The sequence below is a fragment of the Bombyx mandarina genome, chromosome 05 (genome assembly GCF_030267445.1).
Source record: "Bombyx mandarina strain Sakado chromosome 05, ASM3026744v2".
Taxonomy (NCBI): Eukaryota; Metazoa; Arthropoda; class Insecta; order Lepidoptera; family Bombycidae; genus Bombyx; species Bombyx mandarina.
In genome coordinates this window covers 5173333-5199614 of record NC_143212.1, presented here as the reverse complement: position 1 = coordinate 5199614, position 26282 = coordinate 5173333, and the positions used below count along the sequence as shown (strand labels likewise).

At 36.3% G+C, this 26282-nt stretch overlaps 1 protein-coding gene across 1 annotated transcript in view; it reads right to left on the bottom strand.

Moving 5' to 3' along the window:
- The window catches only part of Gp150 (leucine-rich repeat domain-containing glycoprotein 150), a 43858-nt gene extending 23783 nt beyond the window's left edge, over window positions 1–20075 (bottom strand). Inside the window, exon 1 of the mRNA XM_028176869.2 lies at window positions 19918–20075. The gene's annotated coding sequence lies outside the window, so the exon portion shown is untranslated. The remainder of the gene's footprint in view (window positions 1–19917) is intronic.
- Window positions 20076–26282: the final 6207 nt, after the last annotated feature.

Here is a 26282-nt window from a genome sequence, read left to right as displayed (position 1 = left end):
CTGATTTTCATGCTTGCAATCCCTGAATTACTGCCTTATTGAATATTAAATCTATGATAAAGTTATTGTATGACTGTTTGAAATTAAATTGAATGAGAAAGGTGATTCTCAAATTTTTATTAATGCGAATGCGATTAATTTTATTAGTGAGTGATAGGGAAAAAATGTTAAAACTGTTTTATTGCTATTTCAAAGATACGTTTTTCGTTCGTATTTTGTTATAAAACTTTCCACCGGGTCAGCGATACGGAAAGGATAACTTCCATTACGACTGAACGTTTTAACAATTTATATTGTCCTTGCCAATTTACAATGGATACAAAACGCGTCACTGGCAACCAGATCACAAGAAACGTTAAGTAAACGTCAATTTAAAACGTTTTTATTCTGTTTATTTAGTTAGATAATACATTTTTTTTATGTATTATTATCAAGGTTTCTACCTGTTGTACAGAAGATTAGCAAAGCACGAAAAAACAACATTAGTTATAAAATAAACAACTTCAAAAGCTAAGCTAGCTTCCAAAACTAAAGCATCTTGATAAATTGAAGTAAAAACATATCATATTTTGTTTAAGAAAAAGTAAAGTGCTGCACGATGAAACAAGTTTTATTCAACTACCTACATATAGGTATTACAAAACCCTTCTTACCTAAGTACGCAAACGAAGTAATTGTTAGTTGACGGCCATGGACAACGACAAAGCTAGAAACACACACAGCTAAAGTCTTTGACAACTGTATAAACATTCTCTAAGGAATTTACTTATTTGGTACCTACATTACCTTTCGCCCTGATATTATCAATCTCCACGTGCTACTTCAGGGTTTCAATGTATAATCAGATTTGAACCAAAGGATTTTACACGGTAAGTTTGTCAAGCAGAAGATACTTGTACACCTCCGACCTCGAGCCGCTGATATCTTATTCTATGTACTCTCTGATGCTAGAGTACTTGGAGAAACTTTGTAGGAGAATCACACTCTTATTGTTTACACATTGTTTACATTAACTTGGAAAGTGTTGAAGTGTCAAAAGTTATGTCATACGAGTTAATGAAAACCTAGACAAAAGGGTCTGTCGACAAATATTTGACGCCAAAAAAGGTTAGATCACTAATAAATGGTGTATATTTCAAAAGTCTGATGCATTCTTTAAGCAGTTGCACAAACAATGCGCAACATAAATACAAGTATATACTGCTGTATGAGTTTTATGAGAGCAAAGAGAAAAAAGCAAAGATATAAAACGCACGGTTTCATGGACAATGTATAATATAAAAAGATGTGAAAAGAAAAATTCTAAAGCTATCAAGTTTGCTATTAACAGGGGAGCATAAGCGGAAAATAATTTATTTTTGTGTTATTCCTCAAAACCATAAAAAAGCTCAATTTGAGGTGAAAGAATAGTATTATTAAGTTCACGGTCTTTGTCTTGGAGCTTATCTGAACTATTTTTGGTTGTATAGTGTAATTAACTTAGACGTTAACATTCTAAGAAAAGTCCTTGTAAACACGTTTGACAAATTAACGAGAACAATAGGCTTGTTATGTATATAGAGCGAGTTACCGCCAAACAAAAATACATTGAAATAGGAAGGAAATATTTTTGCTCTTTGAAAAAATCTATTTGGTTATTTATGAGGTTATTTATGACTGATTATGGATATCTGATATATAGCTTACTGTTTTGTGTGAATTTTCAAAGTATAAAGGAAACAACTTGATAACATTATAATTAAGCGTTGATTGTACATAAATTATAATGGTCACGCACTAAGTAATTAATTTTAAATCATTAAATGATACAAAATGTGAGACCTTAAACTTTCTGAAAGTCATGGTTCGATTTAAATTACTTTAAATCAAACTTGATGACGTATTCATACTTAGAACAAGGATAACCGAATAGACGAAAGCAAGTTGATGACGTTGTCTCAAGTTGATGAGAGTAAAGTAGATAATAGCAGACTTGTGAATCTCCTGTACTGTAACTGATTACCGTATTGTATTGTGCATCTAACTCTTCAATGGCTACAGTATTGAAGTACCTGACTAAAGTTATTTATGCTAACAGTAAAATAGTAGTATATAAATATATATAATATAAGGTTGGGGAAAAAGTTTCTTCGCATTTTTTAAGAAAATGCACAACATTTTTTGAAATAGTTTATTTACATTTAACTAAAGCATGTAGGTACCATTTTGTTCGATAATTTTTTGCCATCTTGTAGGGACATGATCCCATTGCTATAGAAAATTTGGGGCTTCTGATCAAAATACCGCGACAAATGATTTTGGCAGTCCTCTCGTGATGTTAACCTGACACTGCCTAAAGAATTCTGAAGAGCCCGAAACAGGTGGAAATCTGAAGGTGCAAGGTTAGGACTATACGGCGGATGCATGAACACCTCCCAGCCAAGCTCTCTTAATTTTTGCTGAGTGGCTAAAGATGTGTGAGGTCTAGTTTTATCATTATAAAAAACACACCTCTTCTGTTTAATTCCGGCCACTTTCTCTCAGCTTCTGGCTTTAATCTCGTCAGTTGTTCGCAGCAGAGTTCAGAATCGACGGTCCTGCCTGGTGGTAACAGCTCATAATGAATTCCCTTCCAATCTCACCACACACACAGCATCACCTTGTTGCGAGCTAACCCGGGCTTCGCCAGTCCGTGAAGCCTGACCGGCCTTTGACCACGGCCGTTTTCGCACGTTCTTGTTGTACGTGATCCACTTTTCATCACCAGTAATCAAATTCTTCAAAAATCGTTCCGTTTCATTACGTCGTAATAAAGAATCACAAATGAGTACACGGTTCATTAGGTTTCTTTCAGTGAGCTCGTGAGGTACCTAAATATCCAGCTTTTTTGTGTACCCAGTTTTTTTTCAAATACGCCAAAACTGTTTTGTGGTCAATTCTCAGTTCTGCAGCTACGTCGTAACTACTGATATGCCGATCTTGCTCCACTTTTTCAAAAATGGCATCCATTTTATCCGTAATAGGGCGACCAGAGCGACTTGCATCTTTGACATCAAAATTTCCGGATTGAAAACGCTTAAGCCAAATTTGTGCTACTCTCACAGACACTGCACTAAGTCCATAACATCGCAAATTTTTTTCGCGGCTTGCGTTGCATTTTTACCTTTTTGGTAGTAAAATTTTAAAACGTATTTCTTCAATAGATTCACTCATCTTGACAGTACGAAAAATAAATAAAAATCACACATTTTCCTAATTTGAATTTGAAGTTATCTTCTTTAAAATTTAAACTTTTAATGATACCAAAACCAGCCATATACCTACATTTAATATAGCCAAAGAGATTTTATTACAAGTTCATACATACTATAATGCTAAACGACTTTTTCCCTAACCTATTATAATATAGTCTTCACAAAATGATTGACGTCCATTCACGCTCACTTGTTTTACTTAGACGACTTGGATGAGAAAAGGGTAAAAATAATTCAGTATATTGAATTATTTAAAATGAAACAAAAAACATAGTGCTTAGCGTCGCGACAACCGACACTCGTCCGATGTTTACCTTATTACTTATTGCCATGGACGCCCACCAGAAATAAAGTACACGTCTCTGAGCTCGACCAACTACAAATACATTTAGTTGAACGAGAAAAGAAATGTGTTTTGGATTTCTAAATTAAACACCCTCGTACAGTGTTGGGGGAAATTGTATACGTGTTTTAATGTTCTCAATGCAATTTAAAACAACGCAGCTTTTGAACGCGACGGTTATTCATTCCATAAATAAAGTGACTAATAAGTAATTGCGTTGCACGTGCCGTTTGCCTTCTGTAATGTATTAACCACTAAGCATTGTATTTACCAATATCCAAGCGGGAGTATACAAATCGCAAATGTTTTTGAAACAAATTGTAAATTTCTGAGAAAGTAGTTGGCACGGTAAAGCGATGAGGAAAATAAATAGATTGAACGATTTAAAAATGTCCGATAACATTTATGAAATACAAGCGGCCCGCTCCGGCTCCGCTCGGATCTTTAACAAAAATTTCAACGATATTTGACGTTGTTTTATTTTTTTAAATAAAAGAACACTCATTGCGGCATACTATAATAGTTAGAAATATGCTGTCGCGACACATTTTCTAAATAATAATGTGTTCTACAAAGTCGTAGTACATTACTTTATTCTATCATCAATAGTTTTCGCAGGGCACGCGATGTAAAGAATATTTTAGGTAACTTTTTTTACACCTTGGGTTACATTATTAGAGTTTTAGTAAGGATCCCTAATTTTGTTCAAAAAAGATTATAGCCTATGTCATTCGGGAATAGTGTAGCTTCCAAACAGTGAAAGAATTTTTCAAATCGGTTCAGTAGTTTCGGAGCCTATTCAATACAAACAAAAAAACAAATCTTTCCTCTTTATAATATAACCTATACCTTGGAAAACGGTGACGCAGTTTACAATGTATTTAAATGTTTCTTCTGCGAAGACGTCACAATTGCATGAGATCGTCAATGCTAAAACTGTTATCCTTACTTAGGCAAATTGAAATCCATTTTAAATACTTATTTGCAATGATTATATTCACGTAACTATGGAAACTGTAAATGAACAAAATTCACGGTCGACCTTTCAACGGAATCAACCAGCATGACGCCGCTATTGTATAGGTTCCTTGTAGTCAAAGCTGAAATGCCTCATTGCTATTCAATTGACCGTCAAATTATGTTTGTTTTACACATACCACGACCATAGAGATTTGGGCGGTTTTCTAGAAAGTTCGAAGCGAATGACCGTTATCTACCAAAAAGGCAAGTACGAAACGTCAACATAATCCGTCTCAATAGCGAGATTATTTGAAGACAAAGATAAACACTTTCACTGATAATTTAAATCATATTCAAAGAATATGACATCATCATCATATTCAAAGAAATTCAAAGAATATACATATTCAAAGAACACAAATCGCTTGGAAAAATGGAATTTATCAATTTTAAAGCATGTATGAAATCGTGTGCGTACCCTCTCTTATTAAAACAACATCTTGGAATATACAGTTGCTATACTTGGATTATATAGCAAGTAGATACTGATATCAAATGCATTTTTTGTCTAAGAGCTGTTTATTGATATCAATTGGAACGATACATTGTCTCGGATATTTGAATAAAGAAGATTAATATCCTCATTTATCTATACACTTTCAGTTTAATAACACCGAGTAAGTCGTTTCTGTGTGTATTACATTGTTTTTAAGCGACGAAATGTTTCTGTAAACCGATTTATAAGCTACTTTCTTTGCATGGATAACTCCTCACCGGATGATCGCCTCATGTTTTACGGCTGCCAACCTTGATATTTACTCGTATATGATGCGGTGGAAGGTTTTTTTCTTTTTTTTTATTGCCCGTATAGGCAGATGAGCATACGGCCCATCTGGTAAGTGGTTACCGTCGCCCATGGACTTCAACAATGTTACCTTGGCCCTCCTCGACTCCCTGTTCCTCTCAAGAGGCGCCGGAGTCCGACATAACCCGGTTCGTTACCCCCCCGAACCGGGTATCCGTAAATGGATTCCCCAGCGTTAAAAAAAAAAAAGGGGCAGAGTCAAGCCGCTACCTTTGAATCATGAAATCCAAAGAAACTGAAAGAAGCTAAAATAGGCAAAGGCAATAGAAGTATCGAGACGTGTTTCAACACGGGCTACACGGCTTTAGTGAAAGTAATTGGACAAATTGTGTTGCAACAAAAAGATGGCGCGACACACAACGGTAAATTCGATCGGTAATTTTTAATAAAATTTTACACTTAATATTTTTATGATTTTAATTTGTGACTGCACTAGATTTTGAAATAATTAGATTCGACAACAGCTCTCCGCTCGCACTCTTTGATTGTAGTTGGCACCGTTCGTATGATAATAATATGGTTTTCTTAAAAAGGTTATCAATTTGTATTATAAAAAAGTAATAATCATACATTTATCAATTCATTTAAGCCGATAAACCTTTTTGAGTAACGTTTTTCAGTAGGTTTTTTCTACATATTTTTTAACAGGAAAACTATAAAAACATTCCTGATGAATATGCTTGTGAAAATTCTAACAATACCCACGACACGGACCGCGTGATATGCACATGCATTTGACCCAGATAACTGATTATAAGCATCACATGTCACAATGAACAAAGAGGTATAAGTCGTCATCAGACTGTACTGTGTTTCGGTCTTGCTTATTCAAGGCTTGACAAGCTAGAGTAGGATAGATAGATAAGATTTCAGTGCGTCTTGTATGAGGTATGGCGTTTCTAAGGACGTCGTCCTCCGTAAATGAATCATATTGAAGAACGTATCTCAAACGAATCATTTTCTTTATGAGCACACTCTGTAACTGCATAGCTAGTAAAAATAAATTCAATTCGTTACAATTTCCTGGACAGAAACGGTGCGGTCAAAGATGTTAATATGATTCAATTGAAGTATATTGCTTTCGGAAATTGCTCATGTAAAGATCATTGATACGTTATGAAATCCGTTTGTTTCTGTCGAAACACTTCTGCAGATTAATCTAGGCTTCAAATATTGTTGTATGTTCGTTCGAATTATCTAATATCAATTACTTTAATACGAATTATGAAAACTTCGTGAACTAAGTTAGTTTTAATGATTTTGTATCAGCTTAGATTCGAAGACGAACCTTTGGCTCGCTTTAGCTTAAGGGATTTTTGGAGTCTATAAGATAAATCCACTCTTGAGATTTTAGCTATCAGCTCGATTAAATGAATCAGGATATTGCCTTTCAGAATGTAATGTGTGATTGCTCTCCGACAGAAAAATACAGATCGTTTATAGCAAAAAGAGATTTACAGTACGTCGATTGCGTACGTAATTGAAATAACAGGGGGAATTTGAGGAAATTAAAGCAGGAAGAGGGGACTCCAATGGCGTTCACTTGGCACAGTCTGCCTCTTATATGTTGAGGACGAATAGCTGCTTTCAAGTTTGGAAAAATGATAATATTTTTCCAAACTAACTCTGCCCCGAATTATTCATTTTATTTGAACTGGCCCGCCTTATCGCTGTAAGGCTGCGAGGATCAGGGAGTCTTGTATTCACAATGCTGCGTTGTTTGAACTAGAAATTCTCTTATGATAAGAACATCCGTAACACATTTCTGTATTCTGTTTTATATATATATATATATATTTAATTTTTAATAAAACTTGGTACAGGTATAAGACGTATTGTGTTGCTAATAAGTTCTGCGCCTTTATATTTTTTTTGTATTGCTTACGGACGGGTGGACGAGCTCACAGCCCACTTGGTGTTAAGTGGTTACTGGATCCCACAGACATTTACAACATAAATGCGCCACCAACCTTGAGATATAAGTTGTAAGGTCTCAGTATAGTTACAACGGCTGCCCCATCCTTCAAGCCGAAACGCATTACTGCTTCACGGCAGAAATTGGCAGGGTGGTGGTACCTACCCGTGCGGACTCACATGAGGTCCTACCACCAGTAAAAATTCTGTACCCTAATTTAATCTTGAGGATTTTATGCCTCTTTCCCGACGATTTGAAAATATATTTTTTTACTATTAAATATAATCGCTACCAGATATATTATATGCCTTTATATATATTATGCTTTAGAAGATCACGAAAAGTTTTTATTATTAATGTGCAGACTTGAAATATCTTAAGTTTCTTTTAATTGGTGCCGATGGACAAGCTTGAGAAGCGAATGACCAGGGCTCCCAGGCGTAAAGTCTATGGTCTACACTATAATTTTTTTTTTCATTACTTTAACCAGGATAGGTCTCAGGCGAGTAAGGGCTCAGGAAGGAGGGGCAATAAATAGGCTTAGGTACTACTGAGAATGGACGGAGCTAAGTTGAAGGAACGCATTGAGGAAGCCTCCACATTCTACGTGTGGTATTTCATTGACTGATACATTGATTGCCTTGCTGAGGTCGAAGATCGACGGTGACCACTAAACTTCAGATGGGATATATACTTGTCTTCCTACAAAAGTGTTAAAAAAGTGCCCATTGAATCGGATAGATTCTTCAATTGTATTCAGTTTTGTTTATAATTGTTTCGAAGTTTTTAATATAATAATTCCGATAATTCAGTATACAGCTTTGAAAATACACAACTAATTAATTTTGTAGTCGTCGTGGCCTAAAGGATAAGACGTCCGGTGCTTTTGTATCTAGCAATGCACCGGTGTTCGAATCCCGCTGGCAAGTACAAAGTTTTTTAATGAAATACGTATTTAATAAATGTTCACGATTGACTTCCACGGTGAAGGAATAACACCGCGAGCTCGTCCATCCATCTATGCAATAAAAAATAAAAATAAAAAAAATTACAGAAATTTGTTCAACGGAATGTAGTTTGAGGCAATTTTCACTCATTGGAGCTCAAAGTTATTCTTTTGTCGCAATAGTCGCGTGGCTACATATAGGTAATATTTTCCAGTAACTAGTATAAACAAAGCTATTGACATTTCGGCTTCAGCGGCTCGCCGTAATCGCCTTTATTTAGGTTATCGTTGTAATTAGTTGATAATGAAACTCTTAATAAGAGGTTATCACCTATCCAGCCATACAATTCCTAGACACGCGATTTAATGTGTTGAATTTTTAATCCTTTCAAATCTTAATATATATAAATCACGTTTCACGTTGTTTGTCCGCAATGGACTCCTAAACTACTTAACCGATTTTAAATTAAATTTGCACACCGTATGCAGTTTGATCCAACTTGAAAGATAGGATAGCTTACATCTTAATTTACAGCCGCAATATTATTTTATTGCAAATTATTTGTCTCATTTTAACTCCAAACGATTTTAATAGATGGCGATATTTGTTGACTGGATCGAGTAAGTAATCAATAGGTGGCGCTGCTATGGTAAACCTACAAATGTGTCATATAAGCTACAATTTAATAGCATAACAACCACGTGTTGTTGAGGCTAAGTATAAGTTTAATTTATTTTGTAGTAAACGAAATGCCATGAAATTCAATTGTTTCTACTTTTAAAATTTTTGGTGTTAGCATAGCCGGCCACGTGTTATTTAGAAACAAAAACCTTAGCCACAGCAACGTGTGGCCGGGTCTGCTAGTAATTTATATAATGCGTAATTTATTTTTAACATTTCGTTTCTTTCACATTCTTTCCATGTATCGCCTTAGATAGTGTATCCCTGCCAGTTTGCTCAGACTTCAAGTACCCTGAGATCTATACTCTAGAACAGGGGCTCCCAAACTATTTTGTATACTGCCCACTTTGAGAATAAATTATTTTTTAGCACCCCCATTTTTTCACCTACATAAAACCACTATAGCGAGAGCTCAGTCGGTGTCTAAGAGTCTAGATGAAATAACAAATCGTCTTCCAAGCCTCTACGCATTTTTTCTAGATCTTTCGCGTCAAATAGTGTGCAAAAGGTAAAAAAACTAAAAGTTTTGTTCTTTGCTAATATTGTTATTATACATTATTCGGTACAACGGCACATGTGATACAAACAAACAAAAAAACAGCCCTAGCATTTATATGCATATTTTGTATGACATAATATAAGTAGCATTGAACAAAACATAATAAATACCTCATTGAAATTATTGCATTCAAACGCAATGTACGTATCAATAAATTACTTTAGCACTAATTTATTTATCGCTTCTTCATTAGCATTTTAACAATAGAACTGTATACTGCTGTCGACTTCAAGGTACTAAGGTCTTGACGTGCAGACCACACAATATACAGAAAAAATAAAACTCTTTTGGAATTTTAATTTTTTAATTCAAATTTGTGTCCTTATATTATGTATCATCTCGAACCAGTCTCGATGTTTTTAGTCATCGTTCTCGTCGAACTCAACTTAATTTAGCCCATAGGCACAACCCGCTGAGTTTCTTGGCGATCCAGACTGGGTCACGATACGGATCGTGTGGTAGATTCAGCGAAGCAATGCTTTTTTTATATGATTGAAGGTTTACTGTTGGCCCGGAGGCCTTCCAGTTTCACTAGGACAGGTGGGCGAGCAAAGGCTCAGAGCCTGGAGGGGTGAGATTTGCCAATAGCTGCCCGAGCGCCCCCAAAGGAGACCTAACAACTCAAGAGCAGCTGCTTCTCGAATGAATCTACTACCGGATCGGAATCGCGACCCGCTAAGAAGATCCGGCGAGAAACTCAGCGAACTGATGCATGGGTTAGGTTGCACGTCGAACTCTTTGTCGAGTTCTACGAGTACGGTTACCGGGGTTCCTAAGCCTGCTCCTAGTGTTAGAGCTGAAGTCGTCTAATGCAAAGGCTATTGGACCGATCCGTAAGGACATGGAGACAATGCTCTTGCTAGGGCAAATGTTAGTCTACACCCAGAAGCTTAGCCCCGTGAGCTCGCTTACCAGTTAATGGCCTCTCGAAGCTACCGGCGGCGGCGCTTAGAAAAGAAAAACATATTTTCATATGTACATATTTATTTATCATTGCGCTGTTAGCGTTCATGTTCATTGTAATGAGTTCACGGCGCGTCGGGTGTCAAGTATTATAGCTATTGAATCCTATAGACGTCACAATATTAATCCAGCCAGGTACCTTGAGCCATGGAGACGAATTTGAAATTCAATTTTCTGTTCTTACTTATAGCACTGATGTACCTACTTATTAAATATTTGTGTGTGTTAATAAATTTAAATTTACAAAATTTGTGTGTTTTGTATGTTTAGTGTTTTTTTTTTGAACTGTCTCAATAATTGTTAGGTATCAGCATCCCTACTATTTCAGTAATGCTTTTGAAATTATTTTTGGCACGAAGTTCCTTACGGCAGGCTTGGAGGAGATAGGAATTTTGCTGCGCGACCGAACTGAAAAAAATGTGATAGTAAAACCGTAAGAAAAAGTGCGTGGAATAAAACCGTTAAATGAGACGTGCGCAGGCGCGACAGTCGTATAAACAAGCGAGTAGTGTGTAATACTTTCTCCTTCTCCTTCTCTCTTTTCGTTCTCTCATCCCTTTTCTCTCTATTAACACTCCCCGCCAATGCATAGTATATATGTACTCATGAATTCATGGACAAGCACGTGGCGAATACTCACATTATAGATACATTTTTTCTTTATGCCTCGATAAGAACTTAAAATTAATATTTGTATAATAAGGAACTTCGTTCCTCTCCGGTGTCCCACGACACCAGACATCTTTTTTATTGCTTAGATCTTATCCTTATCCTTTGGGCCAAGACGACTTCAAAAGTTTGAAATGGGGACAGCCATTGTGCCATACAGGCACATTAGGCCTCATATTTCAAGGTTCTTCGTTTCACATGAGCAATACCAATATACAAACTAATAAACCTCTAAACTTACAGATATTATCCAATATTGAACTACTAAGCAACAAACCTAACAAAAACTACCTAAGCTACCTAACAAAAAATAATCCATAAGTCACTTCCGCATGAGTTGTGAACTGCAATGATCCATAGTATAATCGTGGGATATTATGAAATAAAAAGTTAGGTAGGTTTAAAAAAAACACCTCAGTTTTTATGAGAGGTAACAGACGTTGTCAAGAGGCTGAATGGTAATGATTTAAAAAGAAAAGAAATCCGAAATACGTAACCCGAGAAGTGTGTGATAACAAGGTAAGGCTTCGGCGCCGAGAAAGAAGGTTCCAGAAAAAGTGGTTCTATGTCCTTGTTTCACAGTTGATATTCGTATGCTGATTCATCTGAATTTCTTATTCATTTCGAGGTCACATAAGTAATATGGAGCAACAGATGAGTATATGAAATTGATATTACTCCTTTATAACTAGGTACTGTTTAGCGAAATAACGCCTTCACCAAGAAGATAATTCATAAAGTATAAGTTTGACTTTTAAATTTTAGGATTTTTAGTTATAACAATTACATTGTTTTGGAACATAACAAACCGAAATCGTTATGATTTTGGCTAGTAGTTTTTGTAAATATATCATTGAACTATCTCTGTATGTTTGACTTTTAAATTACTGAATAAAGTCTAACGTCAAGTCCCTCGAAGGGAAGTTATCGTAAAAAGTTCGTAATTAAAAAAAAGGAGAGATAGTTCTAATTTTACGGATCTCAAACTATTTTTCTGTAACTGTAGTTTTTATTTCTGCATAAAAATAAAGTGTGCGAAAACGCTTTGTTTCTAAACTTAGCTGTTATGCGTAAATTGTACAAGTTGTATGGGTAGTACTGAACTATTTATCGATAGTATAAATATAAATAGAACTTGTATATTATAATTAAACTGTTTATTATTATTTTTAAATTACGGAAGAGAATGAAATTGTTGAAAAATATTCTTTCAAATTATTAATTTTTTCTGTTCAAACAATTAGATCGGAAAAACATTGGCAGCCTTAAGTAGAATAGTCACGCTGTAATTTGTTTTTACATTCCTCAGGTAACGACTAATTTGTGGAAAAGATGTGGTCAAGAGCACTCAAAAATATTAAAGTTAGTTAGAAAAGACTTAAATTCCTTATATTTTTAATTGCTTAATTAGTAAATCAAATACAAAAAGTAGATAACCATGATGACACAAAAAAATGTGGACGCTCTCAAAAGCAAGTCAATTGATTTTAGTTTCAATAAATATGGTAAATAGAATGAGCTAATTGCTTAGGAATAAATTTAGGTTATATGTATCTTTAAATTTATATCAAAATCTCTGTTACGATATCAAAGGATAGTCAAGAGCATTGATCAAGAATTCTAGTGGCTAGTGGGATCGAATAGAATCTCGTTTGAGGCTCCGACGAGATTACGTCATCTTGACGTGTTGTTTGAACAAATTGTACTTGTGAAACTTCATTAGATACATACTTAAAGACGCCTCGTTTTGTTGTTTTTTGTTTTCATAGTAGCTCATTTAAAATAAATAGTTTAAGCCGTTATGTATTCAGAAGATGGTGCGATATGATTGTGTCGCTTTACATAAAAGATATTAGTATTTTTTTCGTTTTTAGTCTAGATGCTTGGTAAATAGCTATTTATTCTGTTATCTGTCACAGTTTACCTTGCATTGTGTCTTTAGTCGCAGCTCACGTCACACTGAACGAATTTATCGCTAGACATACATTTACGTACGTATTTATTGAATTGCAACATTATTACGACAAAATACTTATTTAATTGAAGTTTCTGATAAATTGAGATCTGGATTCCATTGCGTCAACCACATATTTAGTTTTTATATTTCTAAATATAAAATTTTAATGATATGTGACCGCTCTCGAGATACTGTTATTACTTACTACGACAACATCTGATTCTATTGCTAGCAGTAGCATCGTCATCGAATCCATTATATTTCTACCTACAACTTGATTTTATATAAAATCTTCCTACGCATTATCTTTTAATTCACTGTGAATTAATTTAAATTTAATTTGTGGAATAATATTACGCTCGGTTTTCTCAGTATCGTGTTTTCTGACTATATAGTATGTAAGAGTGAGTTCAAATGATTCTACATAATATTATGGAAGTAAATACGTGCTTAAGCTATATAAGAATGAGTTGAAAAGAAAATGACTATATTTACGATAGTAGAAAAGTATTCTAATTATTTCTACCGCTACCATTGTGTTCTATTTCGAAGGATAAGATAGCCTAATAAACACAACTACGACTTTGCTTTTATATCCCAAGGTGGGTAGAGGCATATAAATTGGCTTCAATAAATTCCAGACGGACTATGAGAATTAACCTATTTACAATTTTTTTTTTAATGAAAAACTAGGTCTTTTTGTAGTATCAATACGTAAAATGTAAATGTATAGGATGTGTCAAGACTCAAGTCATATGATGATAGATAAAGCTAATTACCCGTAGCTGTAATTTTCGCAATGAGGTATGAATACTATTTTAAATTCGCGGTATGCTTACAACGAACGTGCCATCGTGCGAGAAACTATTACAGGGCTGTAAGTTAGGGAAGATAGAAATTAATATACAATACATTGACTATTGAGTAACATTCTTGGTGGCGATCGCGTAGTAATATATATTACTACATATATAATATTAATACATACATATTATATACAGTCAAACCTGGATAAGCGAAAGTTCAAGGGAGCACAATCTCATTCTCGCTTATAGAGGTTTCTCACTAACCCGAGTTTCTCGCTAATGCACCCTATGAATTTCATTTCGCGATTTTCCGGATTCAAACGCATTCACTATTTTAAGTTTATCACTTAATGACAGTACTTTTCCGTTTTGACATGATGCAGAACAGAACTTTCTTTCGCAATTGATTAACGATAAACTGAGTAAGTCCGACAAACAGGACGGTACACAGGCACACGTGTCCATTCGAAAAGAATGCGATAAAATAACAACGTTATTAATTAGTTCCACGAAATAGAATAGGTTCAATATTGACGAGAAAACAATACAAAAACAATGATAGGAAGTTCCACGAAAGTTAAGAATGAGTCATAAAATAGCAGATGTTCAATTTGTAATTTGTTTTGTCATTTGTTCCTCCTAAATAATATGAATAAATAAAGCTCGACTGTCGCTTATAGAGGTATAGGCAAGTAGCAGTCTCACTTACGGAGGTCCATGAGGGAAAAATGACTCTCTCTTACAGAGGTTTCTGTTTCTCGCTAATAGAGGTTTTGGGAGCTTAAAATGACGGGTCCTGGCTATTACTCTCACTTATAGAGTTTTCTCACTTATCCAGTTCTCACTTAACCAGGTTTGAATGTATATCCAAACATATACACTTGAGCACCATTGTCTCCTTTGTTTGTCAATCGTTCCTTTTATTTGTTCAGTTCATATTGACGAGGTTTAGTGTTATCAATAAAATCGAGAACAAACACAACAGAACAATAAATAAAACAATCGAGATAATGTAATTTTCGAGGTGGGTGGCGCATTTACATTGTAGATGTCTATGGGCTCCAGTAACCACTTAACACCAGGTGGGCTGTGATTTCGTCCATCCATCTTAGCAATAAAAAAAAAATGTAAATCACAAAATATTTCAAAATTCTGAGGTGGTAGCGATTATTATCGAATTTCGAGCACCGGGCGAACACTAGTATTACTTACTTATGACAAAGATTTTTGAAAACTATTTGCATATTTTATGATTAAGATTTTTGGAAACTATTCGCATTTCACTCGATAGTAACTGTGTCATAAACCTTTCCGGAAGTACAAAAAAAAAGAACTAGCGAAGTAGTAACACAAAGAACGCAGTAGAGATGTAGGTATATGCGGGATAAACTAACGAAATATTCATTTATAAATACATATTTATTCGTAGCGTTGACGGGTAGAACACCTCACAGAACACTCATTCTTAAGTGCTTACATTAGTTCATAGACAATTTAAATGGCAATATACTATTTGAGGGATGAGGACGAAATTTACGTTGTATAACAGCTGTCCCACCCTCCAAGCCGGAATGCACGATTGCTTCGTGACAGAAGTAGGCTGGATCATTCATTATTCATGCGGGCTCACAAAACACCTCGCTACCAGTATATGGCCGTTAGCGATTCCGATACACTGGGTTAAACCCGGAAGACGCTGTTGCACATTCTTTCGGAGATTCCCTTAGTTTACGACATCTACGGGAAGAGATGGGATACTAATTCAGCACACTAGCTATTTTTTACTATGTTTATATCGCGATTCTACGTCATTCTTTTGGAAAGAGAAAATGAGTATCTTCTTCGTATTTTAGATCGCAAACCCTGGCCTGTATTCGCGGTCTGACTTCTATTTGATTTTATAACGTACAATGACATCAAAATTAATGAGCTTACGAAAAGTATTCAAGACATCAAGGTATGTAAAGTGAGACGCTGCAATGCTATGGTTTGCAGTTTGTGTTTGTGCCCGGCTTAGCGGAATGATTGAAATGTTCTGTTGCGTTTCTGGGAACACAAACTTTCAAGTGTTGCAAGTTTGTAAATGTAAATATTTTCCAGATTACTTTTATTCATTGCGGCCCGGTTTCCTTTTGTCATTTGATGACGTGTGCTTGGTGCGTAATTCCATCCCAGAGGCCATCTGGCAACATTCGTAATTTTAACTGCATGTTCGATCTATTTACATACTGTTCTTAGATATACTAATCATGTTTATTTCTTATCAAAGACGTGCCGATAAATATTCAATGTAAGCTAATATTTCTCTACGTGTTTTGCAATATCTGTGACAAGATAAAACTCTCACAATCTCGCTAAGAAGCTGTCGCTCTTATTTGAAACACAAATTCTATTAAAACACACCAAATTCTTCACAGTTCTGGATTTTAATGGTTAAGAAAACTTTACAAGCCATATACGTCATATATCTAGTATATATCCGCGATACAAACCAGGGATGACGTATTTAGCTTTTTCTAAAACAATAATCGAGAATGCTCGCTCGTAATCTTGATATATTTCACATAAAAATGTTATAGGCTTGAGATAGCAACAGATTTCAAACAACAAAGGAATGTTAATGGTTTCAGTATTTTTTTTCTTTCCCTACCTATTGGCTGGTAGTCTATGGGACTGTTTCAGCTACGCCCAAACGGGTAGGTGAGCTCACGGGCTTAACCTGAGAGAATTTGCTAACACTAGTCGTAACAAGAGCAGTGCTTCGTAGAAACTACCGCCAGATAAGAATCGCGACCCACTGAGAAGATCGCGCGAGAAACTCAATGGGTTTGTTTCAGTTAAGAAAAAATACATTAAATATTGACCCATCATTGGATCATGTCGGATTGGATGAATTTTTTTTGTAAGTTTTTTTTTTGTAATTCTTTTTGTAAGATAACGTCAGTAGCTGGGAGGAAGAATTGGCATTATATTGTTACTGCAAACTGATTGATAATAAATTAGTTAAAAGGAATAAAAACGAATAAAAAAAAATGGCTGCTTTCCTGACCTTAGTCCATTAAAACCATTTGTAGTCAGTTTCAGTCGTTCATAAAAACTGTTATGTATTCAAAATATTGTCCAAAAATAATAAAAAACGTGATATTAAATCGTAAAACTAGTTTTAAATAAGTCTACGACTCGCAGATCTCAACGATTTTGTAATCGGCTGCGGTTCTATTTCATCACTAATGTGCGAATTAAAATCCTTGTGCCTGCTTGTATGAGCTTAGTGCTTATAATAATATCATAAGCACTAAGCCTGTATGAGCTTAGCACTTATGATAATATCATAAGCACTAAGCTCATTATATTATGTGACATATTTAATTACAACATCCGTGTAACAGGACCTACTTGAAGATGGCCTTAAGGTTAGTCGAATTCCGATTTAATTTCCAAGGATTTCTCTGTTCACGTATCTAGTCAAATCTTTTAAGGCGCATTGAGATAACAGTTTCGAATCTAATAAGAATTACAAAAGTATAACTGAGTGGTTTAGTAGCTTCATTGTTTGATCCAGTGGAGAGTAAAGATCAAACAACAGTATTATATGTTGATCTCCGACCTATTGGTTACAAAGCCGCCATTGTAAAAAAAAAACGGTTAACGTGATGTTGTCTGTGGAAGACTTAGCTTATCGACTGTTAAGCAAAGCATTAGTAAATTTTATAGTACCTAGTAAGAAATATCATCGCAATTAAAACATAGTTGCGGTACAAATTCTGCCTTTATGGAAGATAAAGGTGAAACAGGAAATGAAAACCAGTTCCAGGTATTATGTTTCGAGCGAAACATGTATAGTCGTGATATACCTATAATGCATGTGATCGTCCATTTAAAAAAATAAAAACAAACGTGTGGCACTCGGGAACTGCCGTGATAAAGCTATTGCATAGCATTTTTTATCAACTTATGCAATTATGATTAGACAATGATAATTTAATATTAAAACAATAATAAAACAAGACCACGCTATATTAAACATTAATAAAAGCAAAGCCTTAACTGTCCCCTTCACACTCATAAGCTAGACCGCGCGAGAGAGAGATGGGCAGACTTTTCATGATGCGCATGCAGTTTGACGTCACGCCACGCGCTTATTCATAAACACTACACAAGGGCAACGTGTGAATGTGTTGAACGCAGCTACATGGTAGGCGGAGTGAGGGGTGTAAGGTTTTTTTCGTTACGGAATTTCATGATTACAGTAAGCCGCGCTCAAGGCCCGCGATAAAAGCTATGCAATAGCTTAAAAACAGCCCTCTTTTTTTCTGGTTTTTCTAATTGAATTTATTTAATATTTAGATCACATTTTAGAAAATTATCGACAGAAAGGTGTTAAAGAATCGATGACGTCACAGTTCAACTCTGCCTCGACTTTGCATGCACGCACGTAAACTCAATTCGGGACAATGAACATTTTACGGTTCATATGGAACGTTGAACGTGTAATATAATTGTTCGCTGCAACATCGAATACAACACCGAAACGGAAATTAAAGTTTTCTCCGATGATTCATTTGAAACATGACGCCATTCGAAAAAAAAAAAGAAAGGTTCGATTGACATACGGATTTGATCATGAAATCTTTCAATTTTCTTACCTTGCTGATAGCCTTGAGAGTCTACTTCAGCTTTACCCTAACGTGTAGGTGAGCTCACGGGGCTCAAACCGAAAGTTGGCCACTGGCCCTAGCAAGAGCAGTGCTGCGCAGAATCTACCACCGGATCGGAAACGCGACCCGCTGAGAAGATCCGGCGAGAAACTCAGTAGGCTTCTTTCAATGACGAGTGTTGATCATAAGGGTTTTTTGAGATGCGAGTCTGGTGAGTGAGACAGCAGATTCGTCACGTAACGCGTCCGAATGAAGGTCGACACTTCGGTGGCTTTAACTTTGTAACGATCGACTGTATGTCATCAGATTTGCTAACCTCGTTTTTATGCAAAAGCAATTGTACGTTGTCTTAAAAACAGTGAAAGGGTGAATGATGTGTTTCGCGTTTTCGTTGCGTCAACCGATGCAGTTTATGTATGTGATACATGTTTTTTTTGTTGTTTTTTAATTAAAATAACAATTAATATAATAAACAAATTGTGCATTGAACTGAGTTTCTGTTTGCAGGGTTCAATGAACGAGTTCATTTATTTGTTAAAATCGATTCCGCTCTTTTGTTATTTGCGAATGAAATTGTATAGTTCATGTTGGGTAACATAATAATAGGTATAACAAAAAGCGATATAACGGTACCGTGTCTATCATAGTACGACTTGGCGCCATTCATCGATACCCGATCAAGTATTTTAGTTTATAATTGGTAACCATTAGGGCTAATTGCTGCAGATAAGTTAATATGTTACGTGTTTTGTCGTATTATCCTGTTGCATTCAGACGTGACTCAAAAGTGGTCTTAATATGGGTTTCCTGGTATTCCGAAAAAGGTATTTCGTTTCAATGCGAACGGGGAAAAGTAATATTACATGTATCTAACGATGATAGTCTAGCGCCAAGATAAGGAATTCAAAATCGAACGATAACCTATTCAAGTCGATTCCAAGCGAAAATCAAGTAAAACCGCTCACGGTATTCAAACACACAAAGAAAATTATGTAGTTGTTGCCTACAGAGTGACACAAAAGCTTATAAAACTTGTTACAATACAAAATGCGGGTAAAGAATATAAAGATTACACAGCACTGAATACGAAATGAAAGAAGCACGTGATTTAGTTGAATAGTTACACAATTTAGTTTTAAAACTTATAATTTGTAGGGTGCGAGCTTGCGCAGGCGGCGAAGGTAGCGCCGCGCCTCACCCGCGAGCCTCTTTCGGCTACTTGTACTCTCTGCACACACTGCCCTCAGTAAATTCTTTGCATAAATAAGCGAGAAAGCTTTCCATATCCACGAAACGTATAGTTCCTCGCGTCCGAATTAAACACGATCACTGCTTCCGAAAAACTAAACTAATTCGCTTACCTTGCACTGCGTAGTAGCGATGTTCTAACGCGATCGATGAAAGAAAAACAAATGAAAAGCTGGCACACTGTCACGTTCGTACGAATACTTTGAGAGTAATGGCGCCGCCAGTCGGTCGTTCGTTCGTCGGGTCTCTCGCTGACTAGGAAGGCGAGCCTTGTTTGCTCAGTTACGTAGCCCTGGCAACTTTGCGCTCTGTTCTGTACACGTTTCGACGTAAGAACGAACGAGATAGAACTATTATTATCAATACGTCAGCGGTTTTATACCTGGTGCAGCAACCCACATCAGCGATGCTTCCGACAAATTAAAAATACATATAAATATATAGGTATCTATTATTTTTGTATGCATAAAATGTTTATTATGCACAATGTTTAAAGTTTACATTGGGTAACAAAATCACAAATTCGGAATCGCATAGCCGAAGCCAAGTGAGTTGTAAATACGTGACTCCAGAAGTAAACTGAGGAGTGCTACCAAAAACCACAAGTAATAATATCCTGCCTTTACAGTTTACATTTAATTTTAGCTATAAACTATTGCATATTCATAGTAGTTGGATATTGGTTATATGTAGTATGTAGGTTTAGGAATTATGAACTATATTAGGTCGAATTCATACGTAATTTGTTACTATAGATTATATTATCTTAATATTCAATATTTGGAAGCACACATCGTATCGTACCTAAACGTACGTGGGATTCTTAGGTTTCATTATATGTTAAAAGGACATAATATAAGTAAAATAAAAAAATAAAATTTAAATTATGTAAGAAATTTTATTATTGGTTTCAAATGCCTTCTAAAAAAAACTATGCTGCCATCTAGTTTCTGTTACTTGATGAAAAGTTTTAGTACTAAAAATTACGTAGTACACTATATTGCCAAGAGGTGGCGGTAGCTTATTTTTTAACTAAATGTTCCAGCAGATGGCACTCAAAACTTATAATCACAATTTAAAGCTGATAATAATATGCATAGAAATTGCCTATTTGATAATATGTTTTTAATATAGATATATATACATCTATATATTTTAACGATGGACCAAATGAAGTATTAATGTTATAGGTATAGTATATTTTTAGTAATTTTTTTATTGCCCATTGCATATATTGTGCTAATTATAAGAAGTCTAAATGCATAATCAAATCTAATTGATTATTTTTGACTTATTCACAAATAAAGCATACTATACTATTTAATTCCATTTATAAAATATTCTTATAATTATTTTGAGTAATAGTTATAGAATATTCAATCAAATAAGTAAAAGTAAAGTAAGCCACAAAATTTTATGCCCATTTTAGATTTAGCTTAAGTTCCTTTTGATATGTTAGTGAATATGTGGGTTACAGTTTGGTTAAGTTTAGTGGCGTATATATTTTGCAGATTACAACGATTTGGCTAATGGCGATTTCTGCCCACTGAGTTTCTCGGCGGGTCTTTTCAGTGGGTCGCGTTTCCGATTCGGTGGTAGATTCTGCGAAGCACGGCTCTTGCTAGGGTCCGTGTTAGCAACATCGTCAGGTTTGAGCCCCGTGAGCTCACCTACTATTTAGGCGAATCTAGAATAACCCCTCGAGGCTACTAGAATAGGTAGAAAAAAAGGCGATTTCAAGAAAAACGTATAAGGCAAATCTTATGCTTCGTTTACACGCTTGCCGAGGCTTGGCAAACGTCCATAAGCTCCAAGACTTTACAACCGCTTGGATGTCATTTACACGCTTCCGGGTCGTTAGTGTGGTCCGGACAGGCAAGCTGTGCCGGCAAGCATGGCAGACGTGGACGTCGAAGTCGATCGAAGTTGTGTCGGCCATTGTGTTTGGTTTGACATATTTTCTTCGAAATACATACAGTACAAAGGAAGCGAAAATTTCGGCACAGAAGATGGTGGATTACAAATCCATAGATACCGATATTAAACACGCGCCAACGTGTAATGTACGACACAAGCGCTTGCCGCAAGCTTCCTTTGATTTGTGTTAAAAAACCTTTGTCCGAATTGGCGACTAGCTCAGCCATAAACCCCGTTCACACGCTTGTGTTTTTGTGGACGTTTACCAAGGCTAGCGTGCAAACGTAGTATTATTTGAAACATGTATTATCTATACATTAACATAGTATTATGAGAGATACACAGCCCGGGCAAGACGAAAAGTTTCGAGAGGACCTCATCTTTTCTTACCACAGGGACTCTAGTTAGGCTTGTTCTTTTTATGACAAAATGCTGACCTGTTTGTTGGATGTGGATTGGAAAAATGAATGCTAATAACACTTTTTTTTACTAGTGTACATGCGCGAAAGTTCATCAACTGCGGCTATATTCAGACTCGCCAAGTTACGTCGGCCGTATTGTAATCAGCGATTTAGTGGGTGGGCAACTTCATTCTGTTAATTTTGTGTCACGGTGCGCGCGCATCGTAAAATTCGATTTTATTATGTCAAGGAGGCAACAAAATTTAGCGTTTTTCTTCCTTTTTGATTTGAAGTCGGTTATTGATTAACAGCGTTTGCTTGGCAGTAAATCAATTTGTTTTATGCAAAACCACATTCTGATGAAGGTTATAAATTTATATGTACCTACTATCTAAAATCTTCTATTATTATAATACCATCATAGAAGTGTGTCAGTACATTAAATACGGCTTATATAAATAGTATGGCTTAGAATGGACCCTTAATCAATAATTGTCAAATCGATTGTTGGCTTGGCTTGTCTTTTTTATTTTTTTTATTGCCCTTTTAAGCAGACCCCCCCCTTGATGGTGAGTAGTTACCGTCGCCTATGGACTTCAGTAATGCCAGGGGCAGAGCCAAGCCGCTGCCTAAAAACGGAGTGCGGAGAGCGGATTCAATGGAGTGCTTTTGTTTTTCTTTTTTTTTAAGGTTTGAAGGATTACTGGTGGCCCGGAAGCTTTTCCAGTTACACCAGGACAGATGGGCGAGCAGGGGCTCAGCCAGGAAGGGTGGGATTTGCTAACAACTGCCCGAGCGCCTCCGAAGGAGACCTAACAACTCAAGAGCAGCTGCTTCGCGAATGAATCTACTACCGGATCGGAATCGCGAGCCGCTGAGAAGATCCGGCGAGAAACTCAGCGAGCTGATTCATCGGTTAGGTTGCATGTTGAACTCTTTGTCGAGTTAGACGAGTACGGTTACCAGGGTCCCTAAGTCTGCTCCTAGTGTTAGAGCTGAAGGCGTCAACTCATTCAAGTGTAATTGTAACCAAATTGTTTATGTACATTGGGTTATTCAAGAAAAGAGCATATTCTTACCTGAAGGGTAGGCAACGCACTGGCGTAAACGCTGGTGACCGTGGGCGGCGGTGAATCACTTACCATCAGGTGACCCGTCTTGCTCGTTTGCCTCTCGTTGTTATAAAAAAAAAAAGAAAAAGAAAACGTGATACAGAAGAAGGAAGTCGCTATAAAGACGGATTTAGGAGATTTAACAATAAAATACTTTTTATACATAATACAAACCTGTATAGCATGACCTCTCATTTCTAGTCTATTCCATATTACTTATTCCTAATGCGGGTGGAGCTACAGACACATCCAGTAACCTGTAAATTCATTCTAAAGTAGTGACTTTCTAATCTAGTGACTTATATTATATGTATACGTTTATTCTGTTATAAATCGAAGGAAAACGCCGATTCCATACATCACGAGGTGGTTAGTATAGACAGTGAGACATTAGAACAGTGTTTTCAACTAGGAGCTAAGAAAATATAAAGGTGGCTTATTTACAAGAACATTATACCTAATGGTTCAAGTTGACGATTCAGTCGGAATTGTTCGCTAACGATATGTATGTTAATTTTTTATGTATGGATAAATATCATATTAATTAATTTATGTCACATCACACACATCAATCACAATTGGGTTTGGAAAAGCGTAACTCAAAAAACCAATTTTTGCACTATATGCGTGACCGAGCTCACTTGGTGATAATTATACCTCTATCTATATTGGGACACGGGGTAAATTCTTAATTTTATTTGTGGACCTACCTAAGGTGTGCTCTGAAGAATTGATTGAAATGATCCCATCATCTCGTTTTTACCATCGCACCGTCCACCACTGCAGTAGAGTTCATCCATACTACCTGGAGCCACTGCGTTCTTCCACAGTGCGTTTCCAGAGATTTTTCCCGAGCGCTATGACATGTCCTTCTTCAAACGAGGCTTGAAGAGAGTACTTAACGGCAGGCAGCGGCTTAACTCTGCCCCTGGCATGGCTGAAGTCCATGGGCGACGGTAACCACTCACCATCAGGTGGGCCGCGTTCGCGTTTGCCTGCAAGACCAATAAAAAACAAAACCTTTCAACCCACTTGTAACGGATTCGCGATGACAGCTAGAAACTTAAGCACTGTCCGATTATCATTAATCCGAGCATCTCAAAGGCATCGTATGCTTTCACCGGAGGCTGCAAAATAGTTATTACTGATCTACTGCGGTTAGTGCTCCGAAGAACCTATTTAATTAATAACACAAGTGATTTATATTGTCTGTTTAAATTGAATTACGTCTGTATATTAAGCCGAGTATAATAGAAAACGGCGTTAGTAGCTTTTAGAATTAATCCTTAGTAATTTTCGGATTTATTACAGACGTAAGATACTTAAAGTGGTTAATCTATATTTTTGACTATGAGCATTAAAAAACTGCTTTTTTTTTCAAAAGTAGACTAGCCTAGGACACATTGAAAAAGTATGACCCCCGGTTCTAAAAAAAGACCTACCTGATAGTTAATGATCGCGTGCGGACATTGTCATTGCCAGAGGCAAAGCTAAGCCGCTGCGTAATTACTGTGGACTCTTTTCAAACTCAGTCAATTGTACTTTAGAAACACCATGTTGAAGCTTATTCCAGGGCTTGTATATGCTTGGTAGATTTCAACGATCGCAGTGTTATGAAGACGATAGGATCATCTCAAACAATTCCTCAGAGCACTTAACAAAATTACGCTACAAAACGCAAGTAAAAATAAAAAAATGGACTTCAACCAACATAGGCTAAAGTATGTGTCAGTATTTTTTAGACAGATCATAAAAAATGACAATTAACCTCGTCAATCGAGATAGTGGGATTACCGAACATTTAAATCTAGGTCTAGGTTTGTATAGAGACGGAGCGTCGTGTCAGTTCTTCATTAAAACGACCTTGATTTAGGCCTTGCGACTGATGTTACAAAAGAAACGCTATTAAGATTCTCACATTATGCCTAATTGCTATATTTTTTTACCCTACCTATTCGGTGGTAGCTTAAGGGACTATTCCAGCAACTAAACGCATAAAAATATTCAGAATGAAAAGAATTAAGGAGCGAATAAATCCTAGGGACATACTAGTATTATTTCGGCGCGTATTTTTTTATTATTATTTAAAGGCATCCGAATGTTGTTCGAAACTGGTCGGTCGTCAGCTGGCCAATTATGATACTTGTGTCAGGATAGCTGCCTCGTTCCCGACCGGTTTTAAGACAAACCCAACATCTGCACGGTGGCTCAGGTCAGAAATATCCTACAGATGCTATTTTACTATATCAATAATTTATTTGAAAATAAAGAATTTATGTAGCCGACTTAAGCTAATAGGTGTATGGCTCACCATCTGATATATGAATCACCATCTTCCTTGTAAGCGGCGCATGGACAGGGAGTATAAGTGGGTACTATCCACTGTGCAGTAAATTAACCCATAGATACAGCCCACTAAGTTTTTTGCCGGATCTTCTCAGTGGGTCGCGTTTCCGATCCGGTGGTAGATTCTGCGAAGCACTGCTCTTGCTATGGCCAGTGCTAGCAACACTCTCGGTTTGAGCCCCGTGAGCTCACCTACTAACTCGGTGAATCTAGAATAACCCCTCGAGGTTACTAGAATAGATAGAAAAAAAGGGTACTATAGACTATTATTGTAATAGAGCATTCATGACCAAAAATTGGTAGCGACATATGTATGTCGGAGTCTCTACGTGCTTGAATAATCACTCAATATAATTATTAGACAAAAATATTGTGGGCCATTTTTTCTACCTAATTACCAGTAGCTTCAGTGGATCCGAAATTATATGTCTAGAGCGACAGCTGTTGTTCGTTACATCTAGGAAGTATTGAAATAACATGGGTAAGTGACATGTTGCCTATTTCGCGAAGCAGTTATACTTTTGGGTTCGATAGGTAAGGCAGTCGTTGAATACAATTGAGACTTTAAGTTCATGTTTCAGAGTGGGTGATGGCATTCACGTTGTGATGTTTGTAGGCTGCTGTAAGCATTTGATACCAGGTGCACATGTATTGCAATAAAAAACTACGGTAACAATAAGGACTAAACTTCGAGCAACCATT